Raw genomic sequence first — 11,217 nt, 5'->3', positions numbered from 1 at the left:
AGAGAGAGAGAGAGAGAGAGAGAGAGAGAGAGAATGAATGTTTTACGGAGCGGTTTGTCCCAGCCCGTGAGACATGTATTTACTTGGCCTAATGTCCTGTCTTGTTGTGCGTTTGCGTGAGTGCACCTTTATTAAGTCTAACTTTTGTAACGTCTACTACCATTGTTAACGACCAAGACAAATTTCTCCCTGCGAGATGAATAAAGATTGTCATTGTCATTAAGATTAGTAAAGAGCAGAGAGCTTTTTGTACTGAACGTTTTATCACCCCTAACTCATTTCGTAAGTTTCGTTAAAAAAAATAATGTTAAAATAATGTTATAGTGCCCTTAAGGCCTTCTTTGGTGTCAAGGGTGGATATGGTCCGTCAGTTAGGACATGTAGAGAATCAGATCTAAAATTTCCCAGACAAAACGACCATTTCAGGTCAGAGACACACCGTTCGCACCCCTTTAAATGTCACCAGGGTGCAGAATTCAGTAGATGAGCCCTATGAGACGTCTGTCCGTAGACGATGTCTGCAGCAATGACTCTCCTACATTTCAACAGTCCTCATTCTCAACTCAGACCTTCGTCTACGACTGCACCATTTTCCCGTTCGCAAAACTATCAGAGGATAGCAATGTGTTCATGACTCCTCGATCGTCTTGAGAAGCGTGAACATTCCTCTAAGACATTTAGTTCCTTGACAAAGCCCATATTCACCTTTCAGGTTATATCAACTCCACAATGCTGTCTATTGAGGCAACCTCACCCCTCCCCCCCCCCCCCTATTGTCTCTAGAAACAGCTCCATACTGTAAGGTGTGCAGTGTGTGTGGCTTTGAGTACTCATGGTTGAGTGGATCCTTGTGTTTGGCAACCACTGAACATTACGAACGACGCGTTCAAATGTGTCGAGTCCAAAGGAGGACATAATCATTGGTTCTCGGAATCTAGAATTTTAAAAAATTCTTTTTTAACTTCATAGGAGAAAATAAATATTGTTTAAAGGTTACAAGGATGGAAATATCAAATTTAAGAAATAAAAAGAAAGGAAAAAAACTGACCAATCGTTTCATGACTTTCCTTACAAGATCTTTTACTATTGTATTTTGCATTTATATGTGTGTTTTTTTTATTAAAGCCATTTTCGTTTTCGAAAATAGGTTTCTTCTTTTCGAGTGTTATGTCAAACAAATTTCTTTTGAATGGATTATATCGGTTCCAAATTACAACATTCTAGTACAAATTTTGTGCGAGACATTTGGAAAAAAGTTACACAGTTAGCCGAAACAGATCTTTACGAAGATAGGTTTATAACGAGCGCTAATGGATCTTGCATCATGAAAGCCGAGAGGCATTTCGCTGGATGTTCTCAGATTAGAGAATTTAAGAATGGATTAGTATAAATCAACGTATGAAGCTACGATACGGGATACGAAAACGAGGACATCGTGAACGCAGGACGGGAGGAGCTGGATTGAGAAGGTTATGCGCGAACCCCAGCTGTTTAAACTGCATCCATGACTGCAAAGCAAGGTCGATAGCATGCCGAACTTAGCACGTACCAACAGATACGGTAACCTCGAAGGACGGTAGACTCTGGCATCAGTCAGGCGGAATTGCGGAAAGGTTCAACCCTTACGTTTAAGGCCAGAAAGATTCAACTCTTGCAAATTTTTTCGGGGCCCCCCCCGGTTTGTTTTGGGGGGGGGGGGGGGGGGGGTTGCCATACACTTGGGTAGTATTTTGTGTCTGATGCGATTAAACGCCCAGCTCTCTCCTTGTTATCTAGGGGATACTTTACCAGCTCTCTCCTTGTTATCTAGGGGATACTTTATTCAAATAAATTTTGGTTGGTGCTTGTCTGAAATGGTTCAGTTTGTCTTAGGAAAGTGATCCTAGTATGGAATCTAATATCATATTGCAATAAGACTAAAAGGTTGTTTCCGTGAAGGTCTTTAATTTCAATCTGAAGTGGCAGCTGAAGGGAAGTTTGCGCAACATTAACGAAAAATTATTATCATTATTGTTATTAGTATTAGTATTATTATCAGTATTAGTATTATTTTTATTTTTTTTTATTATTATTATTATTATTATTATTATTATTATTATTATTATTATTATTATTATTATTATTATTATTATTATTATTATTATTATTATTATTGTTATGAATATTATAATTATATTATTATTATTGTTATTTTTATTATCATTATTATCATTTTTATTATTGTTATTAGTATATATATATTTTATTTTTTTTATTATGGTTGTTTTTCTGTTATTATTAACGTTACTATTTTTTTTGTGTTTTCCTAGACCGGTGCTCTCGGTCTACAGACAAAAGAACGTCGGTTAGAAAAGAAAACCGGTAAGGAAAAGAAGTGCGATCTCGACTGGCTCCCTTGGAGAAATGTTTGTACTCGACTCATTGATTGCATGCGTAATACAGTCAATGATAGTACATAACAAGATGGGCCACTTCTCTCTTTGAGCCAATTAAAAAAGTGTCCTCAAAATTTGGTGGCGCCCTCTTCACAAAAGCGCACTCTTTGCGAACAGAGTTACCCTACTTGAGTTTTTAAAAATCAAAGTGAAACTAGCAAGTTTTGGGATAAATTTCGGAAGAACGCTTTTTTTTAATGGTTACGCTGACAAAAAACCTCTTCCGGAGGAAAGGGTGATGGTTTTCTTCGTTTAATTTGACTTTAGAATGAAAGGCGAGAGGTCATTAAAATAAAAAAAATCCTAAAACTCCGCACTGAACGTACCCGAACTGCTGATGAACAGCAGTCGATCTGCGCACGCAAGGAGGTGCTATTCCTATTCTTCTTCTGGAAAAACGAAAGAGAGCTTCAAAACAGACTGCAGCGCCATCTGAAGCAAAGAGCATACTTCCTGCGGACACTTTTTTGGCTGAGTGGCCCATCTTGTTATTTACTTATCATTGATACAGTGTTGGTATCACTCTGTAGTGAATGGAGACGGTCTGGGTTTGAACCGACAATTGGGTACTCTTTGACTTGGGTTTATGTAGAGGTGTTATGGATTCAGACCCGTTCTGTCTCTCGGTGTGACTGTGTGACATGTGTGCGAGAAACTTTGAGAGAGATACTTCATCCCAGGTGAAAGATCATGATACTCAATAAAAATTTACCCCATTCGAGAATCGATATCTGGTCTACTGTGTACAACTGCGAAGAGCTTAACCTTTACATCATAGATACCAGTCTATTTTCTTTGAGATATTGAAATCACAATAAGATCGCTGAACCGTGTCTTTTCTTCATCCACGATCTCTTCATGAGTGTAACTTGACACTACTAATGTTATGAAGTGTAATCAGTGCATCGATAATATACGATGAACCAATTTCAAGTAGGAAAATGAGTCATAGCCTCAAATGAAACGTGACTTCCGTTTTTCAATTAATAGTTCAGTGCTCTTTTCTTAAATATGGGTCCTAAAAAAAATCACATACGGTAGTTTCCGTCTTAGACCCCCACCGTTTACGATCCCGGTTGACTAAAGATCCTGTCTTTTAAGAAAATTGAATTTTTACTATACAAAAGTCACCCATAAGATCCCGCATTTTCGATTATATTTTACGAAATCCCGAACGGGCACAGCCGATCAACCAAAAGTGAAAAGCTGCGATCATTGAACTACCCGTTGCGTCACAGATCAACCACTCGTAAATAAGATCATGTTTGCGATGTAAGTCTCGATAAAAAGATACAATGTTTGCCCAGACGGGGCGTGAACTCGCCGATGTGTTTGTTTCCCCCAAACATCGCACTCGCTTATGAGCTCTACACTTAAACGTATATTACACGCTGGGTGGGTAGAGCCTACAAGTTCGCTCCAGGCGGGATCACATCGAACTGAGATTTCTTCACTGACCATGGCAGCAGTTGTCTCTACTCCCGAATTTGCGAGACAAATTGAATTTTAATTGAATTGGTGTGTTCAAAACGTAATGGTGCATAACAAAGGCGGGGGGACTCGGTCAGAGATGGAAAGCTATAAACTTTGGACAGGTAAAGGGGAGGACAACTGGATAGCGTAATCTTGAGACTCAGATGAGCGAGAATGGCGAACCTCATGCCACCGTGATTGGTCATCAAGGTTGACCACTCTTTGCTCGTCATATGTCATAAACCCAAACAGGGGTCACGCCAGTTCATTATAGAGTGAAGAGAGACCATTTTACCAGTTGTGGGCCTGAACATGGGCCACCCTAGATTCTTACCTTGGAGCGTCGGCTAAGATCCCGTTCGCCTAACATCCTGCATTTTCCTTCCACCCGAGCACCGGGATCTTAGGCGGAGACTACAGTATTAATATGTGAGAAAATACAAAAAGGCAAAAATTGTAAATGGTATCTTGAATTGTTCATGAGCTATAAACCTATAAATCTGTGAGCAGGTGTGACACTGCCAAAGGCCTTGAAATATCGATTACTGATATTATCAGCCTTATTTGATTTAGTTTCAATACTAGTATGTCCTCTGATACGTGATAGTGAACTAGTGAAGGCTTAAAAATCGCTAAGCAACAACTTTTACAAATTGAAACTCTGTAGTAGCCAAAACACTAAAATAGAAATACAAACTTTTTATGATTTTTCTCTTATCGTTTAGAAGCAATACAAATATTGTTGTTGTGGTCCACTGGGGCAGTTCAATAACAGAAAAATTAGGACAAATAAAAACGCTTTCAGTTGCTGAAACAAAATTGTATCAATGTGGGCACTTTTAACTAACTGTTTTTTTATTTCTAGTTTTGTAATTTTGGGTTCGTTGGGGCGTGCATTTTTGTTTTGTTTATTAATTCTTTATTGTTGTTTGCTGCGAGAGATATTTTATGGCCAGAGATAGGCGAGAGATTAACGTAGAAGAAATCAAGTTAAAAGGTATAGCCTTATCAACTCCATGGATTCATCATCTCTATTTTCTTTTTCCCTCACCCTTCATATTTTGCTCTTTTGGCTAATTCATTCATGAACTCGTTTCCCAATTGAAGTAGTCCCTCGTAACGCTCGCTCATTCTGCACTGAGATAAAAGTTCATTCGCTGACTCACCGGCAGTGTTTTGTGTTTCTCCTATGCTTCTTCTTTTTTTTTTGGGTCACGATGACCGGCCCTAAATGCATTGTTCCAAACGCAAAACAATATAATATAATTATGTAGGCCAACGACTGGCAGATAGACCTTTCATTTAGCGTACTGGTACGTATGAACTGTACAATCAGTTATTGTAGTTTTGACAAACGCTCGGTCTTACATTTCCACCTCTGCTGATGTATTGCTATTTTGATATACAACAAAGTGATATTTACCTTGTTTCAAAAGATTAAACTAGAATTTAAAGTAGTTTTGAGGGAGCAAAATGTTAACAACATCATCCGTCCTTTGTATAATCCTGCATAATAAGCACTATGTGATTTTCTTCATAGGCTTCTTTCCACCCATTTTATACACAAATACGAGGATTTAAAAAATCCTGATCCACAATTTCCCATCATACTTATTCTTTTATTGTATTTTTTTAAATTGTTGAAGCCACCTTTTATATAACAAGTTAGAGTTTGTTTTGTTAAAGTGGTGTGTGGGTGGGGGGTAAATGTGACGGGGAGCAGCTGAGTAGACCTGCAGATGTTGACATCGAAATCAATTACAGTAGCAATAAAAACAGCCCAAGGCCTACAATCTCAAAATAATTTTTAAAATATAATAATTGGAAATTCTGTTGTAGCGTGAGCGCTAAAATATAAAAGCAAGCTTTTTTATGATGTTTCTCTTTCTATGTGGCAGGAAAGAAATGCAAATGATGGTGTCGTGGTCCGCTGATTATAGTGGTGTTCAACAAATAAACCTTGGCGTTGTACTGCGCTGGTATCAGACAGAGGAGTAATGAAGCGTCCCAGGGAAGCCGCAACGGAAAGGTCGCTGTTTGTTCCGCTGAAATTGAGTTTCATACAGATCAGTTTGATGAAACACACTTAATAAACCAAACGCTAGTTCTGTTGTCCTTGAGATAAACGACGATTCAAGGATGGGCGATTGCACTATCTTTTTTCGTGGGAGGGGAGGGAGTGCGAAAACCTGGAGCGGATGCATATTTCTCTATATAATATATTCCCTTTGTTTAAAATAATATTGGGCCCTATCTTGATGTGTAGATAAATGAGAGTACGGTACGGAGTTCATTGAACTACGATATGGTTTTAAAAAGCTGTAGTCTTTTGTATTTCTAAGTGAAATATTATGTTCTGGGGTTTGTTTTGCACTGTTATCTAGGGTTTTTTGTGCTTTTTTATTTATTTTTTTCCCCCACAGTTTAACGGCCACGCCTGTCTTTCTACTGGTCCAAACTGTTTATTTGTGGACGTAAACAACCTCCACATCGCCAGAAATGCCTTAGAAATTGTAGTTGTTTATATTCTCAAACGATATCTTTATGCCAACGATCAACACAGCCTTTACGGTTTGAAACTTAGTCACGCTTAATATTTTTATTGAAATCAGTTGAAGATAAACATCATCAAAGCGCAATCATTACATGAAAAAGATTGGGCTTTTTAGATATAAAAAGCACAGGCAATATCCTGTATATCCTGGTGGAAGAGATAGAATCTGTAATTATTTTTATTCACGATAAGGTTTTACCGTTCCTACTGCATTTGTTTTTGCACTGCATGAGTGTACGATGGAGTGCACGCGACCTTGTAAAATTTATATTATTAACTTGCATGCAGAGGTGTCTGTGTGTTTGTGTACGTTTGTGTCTTTGTGTGTGTGTGTGTGTGTGTGTGTGTGTGTGTGTGTGTGTTTGTGTGACTGTGTGTGTATACATGTGTGTGTGATTCTTTTTCATTCTCTCTCTCTCTCTCTCTCTCTCTCTCTCTCTCTCTCTCTCTCTCTCTCTCCTGCTTGTTGTATTGCGGACTCTTACTCTCAATGTGTTTTCTTCAATGCGCATACTCACTCATTATGCATACCCAGCCATGCTAGTTTGCGTTCCCGCTAAAGCGACCTGAACAAGAGAACAAATAATATTATTTTTACTTTTCAGTACAGGTTGCATAAACCTTTCTTTTCTATAAAACATTTCCCTAATGCTAAAAGGCAATGATTGCACTTATGCGTGGAACGAGAATGAAATTTTCAGTTTCACAGAATAATGAAAAAAATCTAGTTCTAGTTTTGCTCATAATCAATTCTGTTCATTTTGTGGATGGAAGAAAACTAGAGGTATTTTAAAAGTTCTTAATATACAAACCAGTTTACATCCTGATTCATCATTTAGAAATTTGTTCAAAGAAGATACATTCTCTTGAATTGTAACCCATATAGCTCTGCGAAAAATTATGTAGGATACTCAAGGTCGAAAACCATGCTCCTGAACTTTATCACAGATTATTTCAAACTATACCTGTCCTTTCTTTTCAATATGAACCTCAAATTCATAATATGGCTGAAGGTCTAGATTTATGAAGATGTGTGTGCTGTAAGAAAGTATAATACTATACTTTATCCACTTTCTATTTATTCTCCCAAAACACGGTATATGGCTCCTTCAACGCAAGCAGAACATTTTTTATTCATGTAACGATGTCTGTCATGGCGCTACGTTAGGTAATGCTGTATTACAGAGCGGATGGCCCTGGTTCGAACCCCAGACTGGGTGGTCTTGAACTCGGGTCATTTTGTGGAGCTTTCGACGTTCTCAACCTATTTGGTTCGGTCCTATCGGAGGTCCAGCTTCTTTATTAAACTACTAGTGTTGATGATAGGGGCGTAAAACTCTAATACTTACAGTCCACTGTGGATAGGTTGATGTCGTCGCCGAGAGTGAAAAATGATCAACTCATTCCGAAGTTCAACTTAACTGTTGAGATTTGTAAAGAAGAAGAGGTGCTGGGACCCGAGAAAAAGACCAATGTAACCGAAGATCAACTGAAGCGAGTTTAACACAAGTGGAGTCGACTGTACTTACCTTACGTATTTCGTTCAACAATCCTAATTAATTGACAAGACCTTGGTTTAGTCGCTGTGCCCTCTCTGTTATCTCATCACTTACAATCTGAATAAAAAGACAAATGAGCTGAAGACTAAAATGGTAGATCTGGCCTGACACTACAGTCTCCCTTGAATCAAGCCCAGGGTGGGATTCACGGTAACAAAAGTACTGGCAGCTGGATGAAGGAGCGACGGAACGGCTGTTACAAACATTGAACTGTTTCCTGTTATGCTGTGAAGGCCATCAATACATAGATAATCAACAGTGAATAAAACCAAAATCATCAACAGGGTCATATTAAGTGACTTGATCCACACAAAAAACACGTTTATTAAGTATATTTAGCTCAGCAGATGAGGACTGGATATCTTGAATAAAACAAGACACAACAGGCTGAACGCAAACACTTTATACACTTAACTAATAATAATTGCTTAATTAATCAAAAAACATTTAACAAGCCCATTAATACAAAACAAAATAAAACCACAGAAAACGTTTGCTCAAAGAATGCCCAAGAAATCCAGATTGACACATTCATTATTGGAGACAGCTGATCTAACTCTTTATAGAAGAAGAAGAAGAAGAAGAAGAAGAAGAAGAAGAAGAAGAAGAAGAAGAAGAAAAATAAATAACAACAACAACAACAACAACAGCATGAGCAAGAACTAGAAGAAGCTATTGCTTCAGCTATAAAACGCAACCCATCGCTCAACTAAAAGATTATGAAGGCTACTTGGAGTTGAAAACCATGCTCATAGGGTTTGAAATGTATGAGCTTTATAGATAAGAAAGTGAAATAAAGGTCAAATAAAGGTTAGTTGTCTTGACGTTGGCAGTCATCTGAGAATAACGTCAAGTATCTTTACATTTTAAAAGTAACTGGATGAAACATGATACCCAAGAGTCAAGTTGTTTGTTTTTTTAACAGTACTCCTTCGCCAGCCTTAAGATTGCAGGTGGACAGAGAATTGAGTATTATAACAATAGGCTACATCAAACGAATTCTGAAACCCAATACACTGTGCTCAATGAATAGTATTATAGGCTAAACGCAGCTCAGCGTCATAAAAGTAACGTTTTTGATTTTATTAAAGCTGTAAAAACCGACGTCGAGATGATTTTACATCGTGTTTTGTTCTGAAAAACATAAATTTCTATTATTTTTCAGAACTTACAGCGCTCAGTGCTCAGAGCGTGTTTCCCAAAGGAATAGAACGTATAACATTTCGCATTACAGTATCTACGGAAACGCGTACCCAGCAAAGGAGTATAGGGTACAAATTTGCTTAAACGAACAAAGTACAAAGTAAACTCTGGTGTTAGACAAGGCTGTATATTATCACCTGTACTTTTTGGAATTGTGATCGATTTTGTAATGAGACAAAGTAAAATACCACAGTACACGAAACTGAAATGCAACCAAAACAGACGAACTGGCAAAGGTTGCGGGAAAGGTTTGGCCCTAGGCGATTATATGACCGTCTAGGTTTGGCCTTATTATAAACGTATCCTCTCAGTTAACATAAATATCCAGCGGCAGTAATCAAAATTATTTTTCGAAGACACAAGTAGGCAGCAATTATATCCCTTGTGTAACTCGGTGGCACAAAATGGAAATCGTCATCCTGATCATCATCATCATCATCAGCAGCATCATCATCATCATCCTCATCATCATCATCATCATCATCATCATCATCATCATCATCATCATCATCATCATCATCATCCTCATCGTCGTCGTCGTCGTCGTCGTCATCACCATCATCATCTAGTCCGAAATTTGGTTAATCGTGGTGCGCAACTCATTTTTCTCCTCACATTCTCCCAGTAAAACTTGTGTTATTATTATTACTGCTTTGATTGCTACCCTTCACCCATTTGTTTTCCAAGTAATTTGTTCTGAGTCTATTTCTGCATTTTGTCTTCTATTATCTCTAATAAAAGTAAGATGTTTAAGACCTTTATGATAATTCAAGTGTCACAGAAACTGCATTTATTGTCTCTTCCTAACAGGTTTTTCTTGTAACTGTTTCACCACATTTACTCGTATTTTTATTTGAGATAAACATATTGTAGTGTGTGAACTTGTTATTTGATATCATTATTATGTTAGAACGTATAACGTTCTAGCTCGCTTCTGTAAGCATGTATTTTCTCTAATTCTATAGTTTTATGCACGTTTGTATATATAGCCTGCGCCCTCTTTTGCCACATTTAAGGGGCTACAGTTTTCGTAGCGCCCACCCACCTACATATATTTCCAAGCAGGACATTAAATAACACCCGGTCCCCCTGCTGTCCATCAAAGTTATCAAATCGTGGACTATTAGGCAGTATCATAGGGTTTTTTTTAAGCAGTGACCTAGACGAACTTTTTAAAAGTGTAGTCTAATAAATCGAGAACTGCGGGCGCAAAGTAAGCCGCAAGGTACATCATCCCTGCAACGAACTTTTATGTTTGTTTAACTAAAGAGCAGCAGACTTAATGCTTTAGAACTAAATGCAGGGAAAATAAGACAGACACACAGAAACAACAGAGGGGGGAAAGTTAGTAAAACTCACCAATTGCGCTCTCCAACTACCCGCACCGATTTTTACAAAATATTGGGAATCAATGTTCTTTCAGTACAGGTAATTATTTTTGTAAACACTGAAATACAATTCCTCAGAAATTCTGGATGTGTGACTCAGACCAAGCTATGAACTCAATGAGCTTCGTTCTTATGTTGTTTCCAATTCATCCACTATGATCCACTGATATAACTTCACACATCCCCACATTGTGCAATATGGAACAGGACTAGGAACAGGGGACGCAATCCAGAATTTTTTGTCCCAAAGAACACCGATGCATTGCCTCCTTTACTTTAGCATGAGTACACTATTATAGATGATAATAATAATGATAATAACAATAATAATAATAATAATAATAATAATAATAATAATAATAATAATGATGATGATGATGATGATGATTTTGTTTCCTTAATGAGCCAGACGGACTTCACGAAGAAATCTTCGAGCGAGAGCGAGGCTCTTTTTCGGCTCCATTGTCAATAAACATGCTTAGCGGCAACTCCACTCGTCCAAATAACTCCATTCGAATTGCCATTGTTCCTGGACATTCAAACATATGTTTGATATCCTCCTTTTCATGGCCGTATCTTCGGCAACATGGGTTGAGCTCTTCATT

Source organism: Aplysia californica, unplaced genomic scaffold, assembly GCF_000002075.1.
Source record: "Aplysia californica isolate F4 #8 unplaced genomic scaffold, AplCal3.0 scaffold00079, whole genome shotgun sequence".
NCBI classification, from domain to species: domain Eukaryota; kingdom Metazoa; phylum Mollusca; class Gastropoda; order Aplysiida; family Aplysiidae; genus Aplysia; species Aplysia californica.
Note: the sequence above shows the minus strand (reverse complement) of the source record.